Source organism: Notamacropus eugenii, chromosome 1 (genome assembly GCF_028372415.1).
Source record: "Notamacropus eugenii isolate mMacEug1 chromosome 1, mMacEug1.pri_v2, whole genome shotgun sequence".
Taxonomy (NCBI): domain Eukaryota; kingdom Metazoa; phylum Chordata; class Mammalia; order Diprotodontia; family Macropodidae; genus Notamacropus; species Notamacropus eugenii.
In genome coordinates, this window is record NC_092872.1 from 469,830,042 (window position 1) to 469,850,051 (window position 20,010).

At 41.3% G+C, this 20,010-nt stretch overlaps 1 long non-coding RNA gene across 1 annotated transcript in view; it reads left to right on the forward strand.

The window, feature by feature from the left end:
• Positions 1-2,768: 2,768 nt before the first annotated feature.
• LOC140519333 (uncharacterized) overlaps positions 2,769-20,010 on the forward strand; it is a 43,377-nt gene continuing 26,135 nt past the window's right edge. Inside the window, exon 1 of the long non-coding RNA XR_011972184.1 lies at positions 2,769-3,011. This is a non-coding gene — a long non-coding RNA (uncharacterized lncRNA). The remainder of the gene's footprint in view (positions 3,012-20,010) is intronic.

Genomic DNA, 20,010 nt, shown 5'->3' on the forward strand with positions numbered 1-20,010 from the left:
GGAGACGTTGAAATTTCTTGAGCAGGGTTGTAAAATAGTCAGACATGTGATTTAGGAAGATTCTTTTGAGCTGTGTAAAGAATAGATTGTAGAGGCAAGGTACTAGATATCAACAAGCCAATGTGGTGGCTGTTACAAGGAAAGAAATAAAGTGGATGGAAAGTCCGAAAAAGCCTAAAGGATATGCTGGATCCAGCTGCTGACCTCAGGGTGTGCATACTGACTCCTGGGGTTTCAGAGGCCTTAGTCTCTGTGGGAAGACTTTCTACATAATTAAATCTGGTCCAAGTTATGTAAATATGGTCAGTGATAATTAATCCCCATGACCCTCTTGTGACACTCTTTGCTTCCTTGAGAAAATTATTCTCTGAGGTCCCTCATGAAATGATTTCTCCTTTCTGGGACAAAAGGCCCTAGGGAACTCTGCATTTACTTAGTACCTCAAAGCTATACTTTGGAATGATCATGGGTCAGGCATCAAGGGGTCATCAGTGGAGAGCAGGGAGAGGAGGGGCAACGTCAGTGAGGGTAGAGGTGAAGCAGGTGTCTAGGAGTTAACGGGAGATTTTTGTTTAAGTGAGTCATTTCTTAGCTAGTGTTGGTTTACATTGACAAATCTGCTTTGGGGTACAAACGATGCATTTGCTGCTCTAACAAATGAGGAGGCCTAAAAGCATTTTTCCCCAGTGTGGCTTCAGCTCAAGTCATTCCTAGAGAAAGTAAGCTTGACACTTGTAATAGCGGGAAAGAGCCTCAACTACTCACTGGTCTGCTCAGTAGTAGTGATAATGAATGCTAATGACCTAATACACTTACCCAGGTTGTGTCTCCCTGGCTAACAGAGCTGCCTATATTCATAATGTCTTCTACAAAATGAAAGAATTTACAGGTCAATTGGCTGATGAACTTTTAGCTCAGGGAATATTCCATTTCAACAAGGAGGGGATAAAGCTTGTAGTCTAATTACTACACACACATAGACTTTTCTTAACACCGGGTGTTTTTCTTCCTGTAGGACTTCCTGCCAGACTCTGATTTATGACTTCTTGATGCTTTGTGCTGGTGGGGCTGTGTCCTCTTTTGTGGCCAGCTGGTGCCCATTGGGAGTCATCACAGGTGATCTAAAATGCACCCTTTGGCACTCCTTTTATGATACCATGTGGGAAAGTAGGAAGGTATCATGGAAAGAATGATAGATTTTTGAGTCAGGAAATCTAGATTCAAATCCTAGCTCCAATATTTACTAGCTGTGTGACCCTGGGCAAGTCACTTTACCCCTCTGAAGCTCAGCTGTGACACCTGTAAAAAAAAAGGGGGTAGATAATAATATCTATATTATTTACTTCACAGGGTTGTTGTAAGGAAGGGACAGAACCTGTGATTTTATTAGCGTAGGTAGCTCCTTAGTGAAAAAATTCTCTCTGTCAGTGAGAGCACCTTCTATTTTCTGTGTAACTCAGAGTCCAACTTTCAGCAGATCCCAGGAGGTGAAGTGACTTGCTGGAGTCACAGAGCCAGTGTGAGCCAGTGGCAGGACAAGATCTCAAGTCTTTCCGGTTTCAAGATTCACTCTTTAGTTGCTGGCTCTGGTGAGAGGGAAGTATTCTGGAAATATTAAAATCTCTAGAAAATGTAAATTGTTGATATTATTTTTGCTTTGCTATAAATTCTATCACATACCTTGAGAGATAAAAGCTCTTTGTTATTGCTGCTCAGTCATTTCAGTAGCATCTGACTCTTTGTGACCCACTTAGGGTTTTCTTGGCAAAAATATACAGTTATTTGCCATTTCCTTCTCCAACTCTTTTTACAGATGAGGAAACTGAGGCAAACAGGGTTAACTGACTTGCCCAGGGTCACACAGCTAGTAAACGTCTGAGGCTGGATTTGAACTCAGGAAGATAAGTCTTCCTGACTTCAGACCTGGGCTCTACCCACTGTGCCATGTAGCTGCCACTTCTTAAGGTTTGCAAAGCACTTTATATGCATTATTTCTTTGATCCCCATTAGAGATATGAGAACAAAGGGATCTGAGGACTCTTTTCCCCCAATGCCATCTAAGAACTAGAGAGGTATTTCTCTGTCTTCCCCTCTCCACACAACTGATCTAAGGGAAAGGCAATCTTGGTTGGTGGCCAGGAGAGAGAGGGTTGTTTGAGCTCTCTGAATTTCCTTAATATGAGGATTGAGAGATGTATGGTTGTTGAATGAATGACTGGATGAATGAACGGATGAATGGATGGCTAGATGGCTAGATTAAGATTACCACAGGGGACCATGCAATCAGTCTTTTCTGGAGAGATTTGAGGAAAGGATCAATGAGAGAGAGAGAGAGAGAGAGAGAGAGAGAGAGAGAGAGAGAGAGAGAGAGAGAGAGAGAGAGAAAGAGATGTACAATCATATCTAGAAGCAGAGGAATGGATTGAATGACCTCTGATAGTCCCTTTCTAACTCTCTGACCTCCTCCCTCGCCATCTTGGAAGCAGATTAAGTAAAGAAGGAATTAATTTCTGATCATAGAAATTGAGAAGCTCTGTCTCGGCCAAGGGAGGCTCAATGCATATTTTCAAAGTCGTGACAGCTAAAAGCAGCAACAAAAAGAGACAGTTCCCTGTCTCCTTTGCATGTTTGTCAATATTTATGTGCCTCTTTAAGTCTGTGTGATGTCTTGTATGTGTGTGTTTGCTGGAGATATTGGGGGCAGAGGCAGCATTTGCAAAAGAGGCATTTTTCAAAATCACAGCAAAGCTGGCTTTCCACTCCATCTCTTCTTGTAGTGCCCCTAAACTACCTCACAGTGTCACTAGAGTTCATTTACTCTTAGACTCAAGCAGGAAGAGACTGACCGAAAAGAGATTGACGACCCTTGAGATGATATATTAAAATCTGTCTGGAAGCTCAGACATTATCCAGTCCAGCATTCAACTTTTCAGATGAGGAAACTGAGGACCATGAAGGAGATGTAATTTGACTAAAGTCATGGGGGCAGCAAGTAACAGATGGGATAAGAGGTATGTCGGTTCCTTCTGGCTTCCAATCCAGTGAACCAAACTTTCACCTCATGTGCTGGATGTTAGCTATGGTTGGGGATTCAAGATAGATTTCCCTATTATTTTAAAGGAAGCTATAGATTGAATTCTGAGGTGGATGGACAAAAAGACATTATAGAGAGCCTGGCATTAAGAGGTCTAAGTAAAGGTGGATGATGGCGATTTCAGCCCAGGAGTGTGTTTCCAGCTTGGGAGTCTCACTATAATGTAGTCCAGGAATTGAAATGAAAGAGAAGAAAAACTTTCTGTCTCTTTGCACTAACCAAGTGTGACGGTTGTTTGCTGGAGGTGGAAAAAGAAACTTAAAAAAAAAAAAGATGACTTCCCAGGATGGTGGTGTCTTGAGAAGCTATTTGCTGTCAGTGGAATGTAATGAAAACAAATGTGGTAAGCTCAACAGCTAGGAAAATTAGAATCTAAAGCTGATTTTTCTAACAACTGCAGTGGCTGGATCCGATTTCTCTTGCCCATCCTAACCCCTTCTGGGTTCTGGGTTCTTTTTTGTATATGATTCCTTCCACAAAAGTAGAGCTGCTCCTTTCACATTTCACTCTCCAGTCCTGATGTGTAATGTTTTAATTTATTTTTTGTGAATGAGAAACAGGCTTTGAGAACCTCCATGCTGGATCATGAAACTATAATGTGCCCGGCATGTCTCCATCAGGCTGCACATGGTCCATACGGGTGTGGTTAGCCTGGCAAGCCACACATGGGGATCCATGGGATGCTGGGTAATTATGACTACTCTGGAACCAGTTATTAACCCTGTGGCTATGACAAGGATGTGAAACAGAGGGATAGTGTCTAGAACTTTTCTCCCTGTGATGTTCCTTTTAGCTAAAAAGATTCAAACAAGTCTTGGAATGAAGCCTAGCGATACTGGGAAGATGAGAGGAGAAAAACTGAGGTGGAACATTTCTCTGACTCCATTTTTATTAACTTCCCCACCAGCAGACATAGTCATGGAGCTTTGTTGAGGGGATTAGAATGGTGGACTTGGAGTCGGAAGATCCTGGTTCAAATTCCACCTCTGACATAATCTGTATGATTATGAGCAACTGATCAATAACCATTTATTAATTACCTACCATACCCTGGAAACTGGGGATATAAATATAAAAGTGGAACCATTCCTGCCTTCATGGCACTTATATTTTATTAGGAGACCATACACACATATATGTATGTGTAGATAGATATAGATACACACATACACATATATATGCATAATTGTTGGATACAAGGTGTATATGTAGATAGATATAGATATACACATATATAAATATATGTTAGATACAAGGTAGATAGATAGTGATTTAGGGGGAGGGTACTAGAAGTTGGGGGATCCAGAAATACTTCATATGGAAAGTGGTACTTGAAATGAGCCATCAAGGAAAATAGAGATTCCAGGAGACAGAAATGAGAGGACATTGTGTACCAGGCGTGAGACAAGGATAGTGCGGAGGTATGAGATAGGAAATTGAATATATGAAGAACTGTAAGGAGACCAGATTGATTGGCTTGTCAAACACATGAAATGGAGTAATACATAACAAGGGTGGAAAGGTAGGTTGGGATCAGGTTGTAGATGACTTTAAATGCTGGAGGAGTTCATCTTTGCACCTTGAGGTGATAGGGAATCACTAGAGTTTGATGAGTAGAGGAAAGACAGTTCTACTTTCATTTTTGAAAAATCACTTTGGCTACTGTTTGTAGTGAAGAGAGACTTGAGGCAAGTAGAATTCTATTGTAGGTTAGATGTGGGGACTGGACTAGAGGAGTGGCTATTCAGATTTAGCAAATGGGCATACTTGAGAGATAATGTGGGATCAGAAATTGGCAATATTTGGCAACTGATTTGATCTGTGGGCTGAGAAAGGGTGAGAAGTGGAAGATGACGCTGGGATTGCAAACTTGAGTAATGGGGGAGGATGGTGGAACCCTCAACAGCGACAGAGAAATGAGGAAGAGAGAGGGTCTTGGGAGAAATTACGTTCTTGAATGTGTTGAATCTGAAATGCCTGTGGGACAGCCAGTTTGAAATAGTCAAAAGGCAGTTAGTTGGTGATAAGGGACTGGAAGCTCAGGAGAGAGACTAGGACTGGATTGTTGGTAAATAATCCCAAGGGAGCTGATGATGTCACCAGTGAGAAAGTACAGAAAGAGGATGGGGTCCAGGATGTAGCTTCACATCCACAGTGAGGGGGCAAATTTCTCAATTGTTCTAAGCCTCAGTTTCCTTATCTGTAAAATGGGGGTCATAATACATATAGCACTTCTTTCACAGGTTGTTATGAAGTTCAAATCAGATAATGTATGTAAGGTATTTTACACAGTTTAAAACACTATATAGGGTGTCCCAAAAGTTTTAGCACAGTTTTAAGCTTTAATAAATTTAAATTAAAAATATAAATATTAGTTATGATCATCATGCTTTCTAAGATCCTTTTCAGTTCTGAATCTTTGGACCTAGAAGTATGAGGAGCATGGAGGAGAATTTTCACATAAGATCATAGGTTTAATGCTAGAAGGGACATTAAAGATAATCAGTATAGTTCACAGATCCATTGTGGGGAGTGAACTTGGTAAAACTGAAAGCCCTATTGAAATGTATCTTATATGTATATGTATATATGTGTGTGTGTGTGTGTATTTGTATGTATGTATATGTGTGTATATCATCATCACCAACTCCCTCATTTTACAGATGAGGAAACTGAGGCTTAGAGACCCAAGGTAACCTGGGAATAAGTGGCAGAAGAGGAATTTGAATTCATGTCCTGGGATTCCAAGTGCAACATTCTTTCTTTAAACTGGCCCATCTACCACCTGTTTCCTAGTGTTTGTCCAAGTATATTAGCCCTGCCTCATTCTGGTGGAGCTATCTCTTGCCCTTGGCACATATGGGATGTGAGGAGAAAAACAAATGATCAAATCTGGATCCAGAGCAGCTGTGACATGAGTCCTGGTTCCATGCTCACAGGGACTTGGGGAGGGAAGTTGGGAAGCTTGGGTAACAGCCATGCGAATCCGGTAGAACTGATGAAATAAGGAAGCAGGTCTGCACCAGATGATCCCAAATATCATCATCTCTCCTCTCTGTTACCTTTTGTTCCTTCTTGTGGGAATCTGGGAGATACTCTGAGCATGCGAGGTGTAGGCAGGAGCTAGTATTCTCTGAGTAACCCAAGGGGACAAGGAGATGTAAAGAGGTGGGGGAGGGGAGTACTGCCAATTGGCTGAGAATGAGTCTTGAACAATGTGGGCTTGGCAAGTCCTACCACTGAACAGAAATTCTAGAATTTTTCTTCTCTGTTTTTTTCTTTTAGAAACTATTTATTGAACAGAGCCAATATATCTTAAACAAGGAGCATTTCATTTTCTTTGGTCATACCCTACTTGTTTACATGGCTTAATATTTGTATAGAGTATGCCATAGGAGTCTACATAGGAGCCTAAAGATAGAAAACACCTTACAGATCATCTCTAACTATATTTTATCAATGAGGAAACCAAGTCCCAGAGAGGTAAAGTGATATGACCAAAGTTACACAACAAATTCATAGCAGAACTGAGATTTGAACCCAGGACTTCTGACTTCATATACAGAACTCTTTTTGCTTACACTACGCTCAATCCATAAAAGGGCCCAAGGGCCCAAATAAACAATGGTACTGAATTGAGACGTTGAAAATACACACACACGCACACACACACAATTATCTGCAAGGTCAGGCTATGAGGTCTGGACCCTGGGAGGGCTCTATTCTGTGAGCATCCTCTCTTCTATCCTTTGGATCATCAGTGATAGAGAACAACTCTTGAGTCAGGCCAAGTCAGGGATGGCAACGCCTTTTGTCCCTAGAATGACAAAGTCACCAGTGACGAGGGGTGAAAGAGAGAAGAATCTGGGTGAAAAGTGCCTGGATGATGATGCAGGTGTCACATTGAAAATGGAAACGCAAAGAGAAAGATGGCTTTCCTGGCTCCAGCTTTCACTGGAATATCACCAGAATTATTAGGATGGCCTGAAAACTTGCCACCTGACATAATGGAAAGGTGAAATAACTCCAGATGATCTTCAAACACAAAATCGCCTCTGTTTGTCCGCCCCTCACCCACTCAGCCACCCACCCACAGGGTCCGTGGGGAGGAGAATAATCTGGCGGCCAGTCTGAAAGGTTCTTTTGTGCTGTTTTCTTGGAAAGGTCTCTTGTGCTGCTCAGAGCACACACTGAGACAGGGATTTGTTCCTTTAATTGATAATGAATATCAGAAAGGTCATATTTACATTAGGAGCTGGGTGGGGATTGTGTGTATGTAATTCACAATGAGAAAAAGGAAAAAAAAACACCTCCATCTTTGCCAGGGTAGCCAGAGAGGATTCAGGCGCACGATGAATACAGCAAGACAGGGCACAGAAATGAGAAATGACAGGCTGACAGACAAAATGAGATAGAGGGACAAAGGAGACAGACAGAGAGACATAGAGACACGGAGAGAACAGCAAAAACAGAGGAGGTGGAGACAGAGAGAAGGTAAACTGAGTCAGAGAGACACAGGAGGGAGACAGAAGAGATAGAGACTGAAATGGAGAGGAGATAGAAAGAGAAACATAGAGAGAAATTAGACAGAGATCAAAGAGAGATGGAGACAAAGAAGAGAGAAAGAGAAGAGATAGAGGGGTAAAAGAGAGAAAGGGAGAAATAGAGTGAGAGAAAAGAGAGGACACAAAAAAAATAGTTCTGAGAGGAAAAGAATGATGCACAGTTAGAGAGAGACAAGGATAAAGGCAATCAAAAAATATTGTGAGAGCAAAATGGTAAAATATATCTAGATCCGTATCTATATCTAGATACATATATATATATCATGAGAATGAAGCTGGGGGGAGTAACTAATGCTTATCTGATCAAAGCTGGAATTAAGTACCAGCCTTGGAAGATAAGGGGCTCCTGAGGGGTCAGTAGTGGAACTCAAGTTAGTTCACTATTTTTAAACACTTAAAGAGTATACGATGTCATTCAGGGTCTGTCTCTGTCTTGTTTTGTACTTGGAAAGGATTTTCTTATCTCTTTAGGAAGACCAACACTGAAGGATTGCATCTTAGGGCCCATGAACAGCCTGCCCGGTGGCAATTGAAGGAGGTAATATTTGTAATGTGCCTAGTACATAGTAGGTGCTATATAAATGCTCATTATTAGTAGTAGTAGTGGTAGGAATATTAACATCATGGTCTGAAATTGAACCACCTAACCACTGCTAAGAAAAAAGAAGTGGCTGCCATGGGAGGTCCTCTTCTCTGCCTCTGCTCTTTGGAGGTCTTCAAAGGCTTCATTGCTCTTTGGTGGGTCTGTTGTAAAATGGATATTTGTTTTGGTAGGAGTTGTACTATAAGACTGTTGAGGTCCTTTCTAACTCTGAAATTCTCCCAAAAGGACAAAGTGGAGGGGGCAGAAATGAGGGATTACAGACAGCTAGGTGTGTCAGAGTGGTGTAGCACTCAGCCCGGAGTCAGGAAGGCTTGAATTCAAAGTTCAGCCTTCGGCACTAACTGTGTGACAAGCTTTCTAAACTGTAAAATGGGAGTGATAATAGCACCTACCTTCCAGCGTTGTTGTGATGATCAAATGAGAGATTTGTAAAATGCTTATAGTAGGCACCATATTAATAATTCTTATTATTTGACAGACCTGAAGCCTTCCAGCCCAAACTTCTATTTCTTGAGCTTTGTGACTTCATAAGATCTAACTACAGCTTTATTGCCCCTTTCTGCCCCAAACCCAGGAGAGAACAATTCAGACTTTATGCAAATTTAATTCATTTCTCAGGAAATATTGACAAGAGAAAGGCTTTGAACTACCTTAAGGATTTAATTCCTTAAAAATGTTTTCCCCTTCATTGGGTATTAAGTAAGAAAAGTTTGAAGGTTGGGGGAGCCAGGGGAGTCCTATGAATGAGTCTTACTGTCTGGAATACAAAAGAGGAGCTGGTTGTTTCCCCTGAAGTAGAGGTATTGGAAAGGAGCTTGTGATGGTGAGTTCAGATTTCGGAATCTTGAGCAGATTAGGTGGACAAAGCATTTATTAAGCATTTACTGTGTACTAGGTACTGAGCTAAGTTTATGGGAATCTAAAGCCCAGGGAGAAAGGCAATTGGGTGAATTTGGCAGGTTTCACTTCCAGATAGCTCTTTGAAGTTTGGCTATATCCTCAAAAGAGCAGTGCTGTGCTATACAGGTCAGCCTGGTATGTAATAGACAGTGTGGGCTTTCTGCACTGTGTGGGCCTTTGCATGTTTAACCTACAAATTGTTTGATGCTACATGATGTCAGTGACAGCAGTAGGCGAGTGTTAGCAATTAGGGTCTGTAGATGGCAGGCTCCCCAGCTGGATGCCTGATTGTGGGAAGTTTGGCTCTCCATTAGAGGTGTGCGTTGGGAGATGCCACAATTGATGAATGGAAAGGAAAACAGACCTTCCATCAACAAAAGAAGTGCAAAATTATCTTGGAGGTGAAGGGTATGTTGTGTGTGTAAGGTGTGTGTGTGAGGGAGAATGGATGGAAGAAGGGAGAAGGAAATGGAGAGGGAAGAAGGTCTGGAGGTACAATTCTTAAAGTTCTCCAGAGACCAGAAGATTATTTTTATACAATAAATCAGTTAGTTTATAAATAAAACCTGTAGGCATGAGGACTGTTCTCAAAATCTCCGCCTGAGACTGGAGGCAGGGTAGTTGAATGGAAAGAGCACTCACATCAGTCACTAACTCGCTTGGGTGACCTTGGCATACTCATGACTCAATTTTTTCATTTGTAAAATGCAGTTAGTAATCTCTCCCACCTTCACTATCAGGGTTATTTGTTATGAAGTGCAAATTAGGTCTTGGTTTTGAAAGTGCTGTAAGAAAGGAGAAAGTGCTCTACGATATTACAGTATTGTTACGTTATTCCAGTTATTGTGAAGACTAGACATGTCTGGCCCCTCTTAGGCAAAAGGGGTGTGTGAATGTGTGTGTGTGTGTGTGTGTGTGCGTGTGTGTGTGTGTGTGCGTAGTTCAGACTAAGGGCAGCACTTCTTTCATTCAAATTTAACCATATATCTCACTGTAACTATGGATAATTTCTGAGAGAATCTACAGAGAAAGTTAAATCTCATGTTTTCAGATTATTTTAATTAAATGAACTTGTTGGGAAAGTTCAGATTCTCCATCCCACTCTTCTCAAAGATGAAAAGTGATGGAGAAAAATAGAGAAGTAACTGTGCTGTTGCTGGGATACTTATACCAGTGACATCATGGCATTCAACTTTGCTAAAAAATATTTGCACAGCCCAGAAGACCTTTAGGCCTCTCCCCTCACTCTGGGATATGCCTTTGGGTCTCAACCATTCTTATATCCTACTTCAGACAAGGAAGCAAAATGACTTCCTAAAGACAGTCAACACAAGTGAGGTCTAGTTCGAATAGCCACATTACCACCGTTTTGTCCTTACTGGAACTCATACTCAAGGAAACTGCAGTGGATGGGAATTGGAAGTGGGGGTGGGAGCACAGTAGGGGGACACAATAATGTCATCAGACAATATGGCAATTTGCTTTATTTAACTGTATTTTTTGTTTGTGAAGAAGGGTTCTATGGGAGGATGGAGGTAAACCATTGAAAAGACAGTGGTGGGTTTTGTTTTTTTAAGGCATCAATAAACTTTTTTTTAAAGAGGGTATAAAAAACTGTGTTCAATTCCACAAGAAGCTTTCAAGCACCTATTATATGGGGAGCACTATGCTAGGCACTGGGGATACCATAACAGATGTCCCTGGCCTCTAAGTGTTTATATTCTTACATCCTACTTCAAACATGGAAGCTTCTCTCCTAATATAAGCAAGATAAAATTCCTGGGACATTTCCCCAGAACTCCCCATGATATTGAAAATGATTTAAGACATAATAGGAAAGACAGAATCTATGAGCCTCTGCAATTAGTTTAGTTCCTTTTTAAAAAAATTTAATTCTTCCACTAATGTGTGTTTGTCATGTAACTAAGGAAAGATTGGTATTCAGGGAAGATACATCAAAGACAGTAATTAAGCTGTCTCATCAAACGGGTTTAGTCTATAGGAACAGATCTGTTTGATTTTACATAGGAAATCATTGGTATTTTAACAGAATGGAGGAAACTTTTGATCAGCATGTAATAGATAAACAGATCTATATCTTGTCTTGAGATATTTTTCGTTTCTTTCTTCTTACCTGAAAGGGGGTATTTGGAGGCTGAAAGGTGGAGAAGGAGACAGATTATTTTCTTCTTAGCTCAAAGACAAGAAAGGGAATCGGATTGGTGGCATCCCATCAACCTAAACAGTTTCTGGTGGTCAAGGTTTAGTGGGTTTGGGGACTTGGGGACATATTCGGCCTTAGGTTGGTCGATTTCTGTCCCTTTATAGTTTCATTCATGGTTGTGAGGTCAGCAGTAGAAGGACTCCAAAGCCAACATTTCTAATGGATTATGGGTACAACTTCTCAATCCTCCCCCAGCTCTTATTCTAAGATGGCAGGTGTAATAAGATTCTCCTTGAAATCTACTTTCTTCTTCATTGTCTAAATCAGTTTTTCCCACTGCTCTGGTCCATCCATTTTATTACCTTTACTTCAAGGTCAGGTGAAGTTAAGACAGGAGATTATACAATGTCAGTTGTGCCCTTTTGAAATATGACTTAGAGTAATCTCTTTCTACACCAGAGGAGAGATTCTAAAATCTTATTTCAATCTTAAGATAGAAACTGGCTTATCGGGGTTTTAGTAGGGCCTTGGCTAGATAAAGCTTTTTACTCTTTGAGCACCCTAGAAACTCTGGTTAACTGAAGTTCTAGAATGCAGCAGCTGCAAGTTTTCCAATATCAGCAGCTTTTCAGCAGCTGGAAGCAAGACACCAAGATCTCTCTGATATCATAGTTAACAATAGAAGAGAAACGACTGACACATAGGTCCAAGGAGGAAGGGGTGGTAGAAAGAACACTGGCCTTGGAGTTAGGAGACATTGGTTCTTGTCTGGTTCAGCACAGGAGGTAGTTTGTTCCCCATAAATGAAGGTCTCTGAGGAGAGCCTGGATGACCACCTGCTGGAATAAGGTAGAAGGGATTCCTGTTCCAGTTTGGGTTGCCTCTAAGATCCCTCCCAACTTTGAGATTCTGTTATTCTGTACCATAAAACGTGGTCTAAATATGTCCAGAAAGCTGGGGAAGCTTGGACAGCCTGTGTTTGGTCCAGATGTTGGAGAATGGACATGACACAAGACAGGAAAATACCCCCAATTAGATTAGGGAAAAGACAAGTGGTCAATGACTTCACCAATGCTGTCCCCCACTAACAAACACCCGTCTACCTGGCAATAACGCAATGAGATGACAAGATGAAAGACAACGAAGCCCCTTCTTTTTCAAGTTCAAATAAAGCCATCCAGAGAAGCAGCAGAGGATCAGTGAGTGAGCAGCTGTGGCTTGACTGAGCCACTCCAGAGGTCTTTGCTGAGGGAAGCTTTGATCTCCCACTAACTCACATTTTCATGGAATATACTGAAATGAAATCATCACACATATACCCCCTTCCATCTCTCCTGCCATTCCTGTTTTTCCTCTTCTTTCCCTCCCTTGTTCTAGATAACGGGTTCTTAGCCAGGGGTCCATCAATTACCCCAAGTCCATAGATTTGGAGGGAGGAGTTTGAACATAGGAAAAAAATTTACATCTTCATTTTTACTAACCTCTAACTGAAACTTAGTACTTCCTTCAATGATTTAAAAGCATTATCCCAAAAAGGGGCTTATAGACTTTACCAGACTGCCAAAGGGGTAGTGAAGCAAAAAAAAAAAAAAATTAAGAACCCCTAGTCTAGAGAGAATTGTTTTCCTAGATCATGATAGTCTTGCTTAATTTAAGAAACAAACAAACCAAAAAACCCTTTGACAAATTCTTTTAGGGGATGAGCTTTACTTTTTGAATACTGGGCTGCTATCCCAGAATGCTTATAATAATCACATTTACATATCACTTAAGGTTTGCAAAGCACTTTATGTATATATATATATGTATATATATATATACATATATATATATAATTTCATTTGATCCTTATAACAACTCTGGGAGGTGGGTAGTTATGATCCTTACTTTATAGATGAGGAGACCAAAGCAGAAAGAGGTAATGATTTACCCAGGGTCACACAGCTAATGATAATAATAACAATAAATCTTTATACTGCCCTTTAAGGTTTGCCAAGTATTTTCTATATGTGTGTATATATACCATATACTATGTACAGTGTAGAATTTATAAATATGTATTTAAACTTACTGGATCCTCATAAGTATTTCATATATATGTATATCTATCTGTCTGTCTATCTATCCACACTAGATCCTTACAAAAACCCTGTGAGATTGGTACTATTATTATCCCAATTTTATAGATCAGGAAACTGAGCTGAGAGAGGTTAAGTGGCTTCCCCAGAATCATATAGCTAGTAAGACAAGATTTGAACCCAGATCTTTCTGATTCCAGGTCTAATTCTCTAGCCATTCCATGATATGGATAAAGAATATTATGAAATTTGAGAAAAATCCCCATTGAATCAACAAAGGAGACATCGACAAAGGAAGGTGGCTGGCTTCCTTCTCTTCCTCCTGGAATCTGTGCTCTCCCTTCCCTGTTAGGAGTGTCCTGGAAGCCCTGCTAGATCATCAGGGTGTTGGCACAGGTATATGAAGAAATGACTGTTTATTCCAGTCTTGAGTACCCAAGAGGCTGACGGGTGGGGGCTGAGTCTTATGAACATACCTGGGGGAGGCTGCCCCATTCATTTCCATTCTGATTGCCTATTGACCCCCCCAATTCATTAGCAGCCTGAAATCAAACATTTCTGACACTTGGGGCTGTGGCAGGAACATTGCGATGAAATCAGTCAGGGACCACCGTCTAGGCGGACTGATGAATCTGTGGCCAGACTCCACCAAAATCAATGAAACGTTTCTCTCAAATGGAGGCTCATAGGGAAGGCAGCATTGATTTCTGGGCAAGAGTTACGGGCAGGCGATAAAGAATCCTGTGCTTAAAATGCACGAAGATGAAATTCCCCGTCTCCTTCCCAGTCCAAGATCAGGGCAGGGCAGGGTACACACATTCTACAGTGTGAGGAAGCAGAAAGAGTGCTGGGTTTGGAGTCATCATGCTGGGATACATAGGGTCATAGATTTAAAGCTGGAAAAGACCTTACAGGCTACTTAGTCCAATCCCCTCATTTTACCAATGAGGAAACCGAGGTCCAGTAAAGTCTGACTTAAACAAGGACAAATTTGAACCCAGGGCCTCTGACTCTAAATTCAGCATCTTTTCTACTCTAACCATACCCCATACTCTGAAAGTAGCCAACTAACTTCAGCGAAGTCACTTAACTATTCTTAAGACTGTTTTCTTATGGATAAAGCACTGGAACTGGAATTTGGAAGACCTGATTTTAAATTCTTCCTCAGACACTTAGTAGCTGTGTGACCTTGAACAAATCATTTGCTATTTCTCAAATTCAGTTTCCTTGTCTGTCAAATAAAAATAATAGTAATAGATCCTCACTAGGTTGTTGTGAGGATCACATGATAATGAATTGAAAATACTTAGCAAACTTTAAAGTTATTGTTAATTATTTTTATTATTGATCAAATTATTAATAAAATGATCACGATAAAATAAGCACTAGTTAGTAGTGGATAGAGTGCCAGGCCTGAAATCAGGAAGGCTGTTCTTCCAGACACTTACTAACTGTGTGACCCTGGGCAAGTCACTTAACGCTGTTTGCCTAAGTTCCTCATCTGTAGTTAGAGAAGGAAATGCAAACCACTCCAGTGTCTTTGCCAAGAAAACCCCAAACGGGATCATGAAGAGTTGGACACAACTAAAATGACTCAGCAATGACAATGTCATTCTTAGGGTCAGTTTTATTTTTTCCAGCAGTTATGAGCTAATGATCAAGTAGAAAGATATAATAATAATCGTGGTTCTTATTATGGTAATAAAAGCCATTACTTTGTGACCAGCCTTCATTTCCATAAAAGAGACCTTACCAAGGGGATTGAATGTTTGAGGCAGTTTGGAAGCTTCATATATAAAATTCTTTCATGTCTGAAGTTTTATAGGCATTAATGATTATGCATAAAATACTTGTTGAGTAAATGTATCAAAGATGGCAGGCCATTAAAACCTCTCAGGTTAGTAATAATGCACATACTTAAGAATTGAATAAATAGCTGACTCTGGGACAGCCTTGTGATCTATCATCTTTTTCTACCTGGCAAGGGTTAGTGGACAAAGCTTTCTGAGTTTCGTTGTCTCATATAAAGAGCATAGGTTGTTTTAGACTTTCTTATGCTCAAATCCCTAGATCAGGTGGAATTAAATATTCCTTGCCCTCAAGGAATTTAAATTCTATAGGGGAAGAAGGGGACAGGTACATTAAAAATTAAATATAAAATATATACCAAGTAATTAAAGGGAGCTGGACATAAACAAGTAGGGAGGATCAGAATGGGCTTCCTGTAGGAGGTGGCTTTGGAGTTGATCTTTGGAGGAAGTTAGGTATTCTCTGAAGCAGAACTGAGAGTGAGTGCATTCCCAGCATAAGGTGTGCAAAGGACTGGAGTTGGGTGATGGAATCTTCTGTTTAGCAAATAGGCCTGTCTGGCTGGAATGAGCGAAGGAGAGTAATATACAATAAGCCTGGAAATGTAAACTGTGGTCAGATTGTGAAGGGTTTTAAAAGCTAAATAAAAGGTTTTCTATTCTGCATCAAATATTACATTATATTTTCTTCTAGAGGCAAGAGGAAGTCACCGAGCTTTACAATCAAAAATTGTAGTAAAGAAAGAAATATCTAAAATTGCCACCATTTCGGGACTAAGTTTCTTTGTATCTTCCTTTCCCTTGATTTAGACCAACAAGGTGTGGTTGACTTTGCCATTTCACTGGAGAAACTAGGTTAAAACCTTCTCTACTCTTGTTCTGATGTTACCTTTTTTTACTGCTCCCAGGCACATACTTAGCCTGAACAAACAGGAGCCATTGGGTTTCTGTCTGATGGTCCCCTCTGCTATAGGCAAGTCCAGTGGTGGTTGGGTCCTGGGCCTGGAGTTCTCACCTCTTACATAGTCAGGTGGCTATGTAAGACAGCACTGCCATTCTATTATGGTAATTCCCCTGGCCCAAGATGGTGCTAGCCTCTTGGTTTGTCTTTGGGGGTCTGTAGAGGGGACAGGTTCTGACAGAGAGCATTTGTAACATTGTAGCCTATCCTAATACCAACTCTTCTTTTACTGCATCTCTCCGTTTTTCTCTACTCACATGGCCACCAGCCTGATCCAGGCAAGTACACATCAACTATCGCAAGGGTTCGCGCAATAGCCTCCTAGTTGATTTTCTTGCAAACAATCTCTATCCTCTACAACCCATATTCCACATAGCTGCCAAAGTGACGTCCCTAGAGAATGGGTCTGATCATGCCATTCCCCTGTCATATATTCAAGGAGCTCCCCATTTCTTTTAAGATAGCGGTTCTTTACCTTAGCTTTGTGAGTAGATTTCAGAGAGTCTGTGAACTTAGTTCAGAAAAAAACCAAACACATCTTTATTTTCACTAACCTCTAACTGAAATTTAGCATTATGAAAGTAGGCAAGAAATATCATTCTGAGAAGGGGTCTATAGGCTTCACCAGATTGGCCAAAGGGGTCCATGACACAAAAGAAGATTATGGACCCTTAATCTCAAAGGACAGAAAAAAAAAATCCCTTCTGTTTGGCTTTACAGTCTGTCTCCAGTCTTGTTTTCCAGACTTATTATGTATTATTACCCTTCATTCACTCTCCATTCCAGCAAAACTTGCCTCACACATACAATATCCCATTTCATAACTCTGTGCTTTTGTACAGGAAGTCCCCCCATGCCTGGGATGTCCTCCCTTCCCTCCTCTGTCTCTTAGAATCCCTCGTTTTCCTTCAATGCTTGGCTTTAACCTTGGCAGGCCTTCAAGCTTTGAGCCTTGGTTCCTCTCTCATTGTCACTCATTTAGATTTCATTGTTGGTTGGATGAAGGTTGAAGGATCCAGGAAAGAGAATCAATCAGGAAATGGGCCTGGAACTTTGAAGGGTGGGAGGTAGAAGGGCAGCTGGGGAGGGAAGAAGAGGAGGAATCTTTCTTTCCTGGATGAGTTTGGAGCCAAATTTAACTGGGCCCATCATTCCTGCTTAGCTCCCCAGAAAGACTGCTTGAATGCTCAGGGCATGATGATCAAGCTGATTTAGGGGTTCTGATAGGTCCCTCCCCTTTCCATGGTGGGTGGCAATCAGTCAGTCAAGATATTTATAAAATGTTGCAAATACTCCAGTGTATGGAGGCTAGGGGGCCTTTGTCTAGTTTGTTCTTCAGCCAGTGGCCTAGGACCTTACAAAGGGGGGTCAACCAACAAGCTACAAAGCCAGCCCCAGTTGTTATCAGCCAGCTGGGCAAACCGCATTGTAGAGTTTCTATAGCAGACTGGACCAGCACACTGCTCTGGCTGCTCTTCTTAGAGGCCTCACACATGAAAGGCACTTTGGGCTGGTGGGAAAGCCCCTTGTTTGCCTATCTTACCTATTACCAGGCAACAAAGGCTCTAGGGAGGTTGAGTAAGCAAATAGAAAATGAAAATGGAACCAGAAACAATCAAAGGACTTAGAAAAAATGTTTGTCCACATGTCTCCATAAGTTTTAGGTGTCAGCAAGGGCCATGGGAGGTGGGGAGCATATTGGGCTGGGGAACGAAGAACTTTATAAGATACACTACTGTTCAAAGTCATCTGGAGAACTAATGATGGGCTTGGCCCTATTCAGTAATGGCCTCAAGTTTAATTAATCCTGTCAAATGGAAAAATCTGAAACCCCCAGAGAGGTGTTTCAAGGCATCTATCTCTATGGAGACTCTGTATGTGGCCAGGTTGAAGGCCCTGTGGTGGTGAGCTGATTGTGTAGGCTGAAGGACAAGGGAGATGTAGGAAGAGTCAGTTACCTGGGAAGGCCACTTTAGCACTAGCCAGTGGGTCTCCCAGGCAAGGGGTTGGAATGAATGACTCCTGCTCCTTTGGTAAATCCTTGGCCTTCAAGCTTGCTTTAAATTGTAGAAGCACAAAAGGAGGGACATTGGTGCATGGGGAACTGTGGAAAAACTGTTGAGGATGGGAGAGGAACCTAAAAATGGGATCAGATTTGTTCTGCCTAACTGCAGAGGGCAGAACTTAGACCATGCAGTTGAAGATGAAAAAAGATTTTGGCTCAATGTAAGGAAAATCTTACCAATCAGAACAGAGGTTCTTTGTTGTTCTGGGCCCATTTGGTTATGTGTTAAAGTCTATGGATCCCTTCTCAGATTAATGTTTTGTAAATGTTTTAAAATGGAATGAACTGCCTTGGGTGATGGGGAGTTCCCCAATGCCAGAGGTGTCTAATTAGAGTCTGGATGACCACCTGGTTGTATAGGGATTTCTGGAAAAGTAAAGGGTGGATTGGATGCTAGCATGGTAAAGTGAATGACTCCCTGGATTTCGACTCAGAAGAACTGGTTTTGCTAACACTGCTCTGCAATTTACTACTTGTATGGCTTTAAGCAAGTTACTCCTTCTCTCCTGTCCTCAGTTTCCTGTTGTTTTGTCTTTTTTTTTAAGAAAAAAAGAGAGGCTTGGACTAGATGACCTCTAAGATCCCTTCCACCTTTAGATCTTATGACCTCTGAAATTCCTTCTAACTCTGAGATTCTGGGTGGAATGTCATATGCCCACCATGCCAGCAAGTAGTCACCTTCCCTCAGTACACAGGAAGTAGTATCCTAGAATGTGTTGGTGGAGGGGAGAAATGGTATGTGTGTGTGATCTAAAAATCATTCTTATTGCATCCTGGATATAGGGAAGTATTTTATTTCCCCCTTTCTTATCCCTACCTCCTCCACCTTAAGCATAATTAAGCTTCCTGCTTCTGTTTTGCTCAGGTTAATCTTAGGATGAACATGCATGTTCTGAGTACTTAACAGCTGATGACAGAGCCAGGTGACCCAGAAATGAGTAGAGAGGCAGGAAAACCAGCCTGAGATTGATTAAAATTTGCCACTGTTAATGCAGATACTAGTTCTATGGGAGTTAAGTGGAAACTGAAAGAAATCTGAAATCTGCATTTTATCTTTTCTCCCCACATTGATAATTACCATCAGGGCCATAGCTAACCACAAGTACACCTGGGACAATTTTAAGTGTGTCACAGGGACAAGAATATGGCAGCAGATGATAGTCTGATAACAGGTTCAGTCATACTGAGAAGGAGAAACCTCTGGTCCAAAGAGTCCAGCAAGAATGTTGTACTCTACACCTCTGGAGCACATGAAGTTAAGGTTCAAGGATGGTAGTTACCTTGGAAGACAAGTATGGAAGCACTTCCTATTGAGGAGGAAACATGCTTTTCCCAGCATATCAACACCTTGCGGCATTAAGTTAAGCCTCTGGTTACTGCTGAGCAAAGAATTCTCTGGATGACAGAGGTGTGTCCATGTACTCTTTCTCCTCCAGCCCTGCTTCTCTCAACACCACTGTTCAAATCCCAGAGGAGTAAATGGCTATCTGCCATCTACCTCATATCTGCTGGGAACAAAACCCACCCCCCCAAAAAAACAGCTTAGAGATGATTAGTCACATAATGTCACATCTAATAAATGCTAGTTGATTGATCTTCCCTGATTGGGTAGACTTTCCAAATACACTGTGTCCATTCCCCTTTGGTTCATTTCCCAAGGTTTTTACATAATTACTTCTGATGGGATAATGTCTCCCTTACCAGGAAGACCCAGGGCCTAGGAAAGATTTGAAGGAATTCCTGTTCAGAAAAGTGCTAAATTGTGATGTCC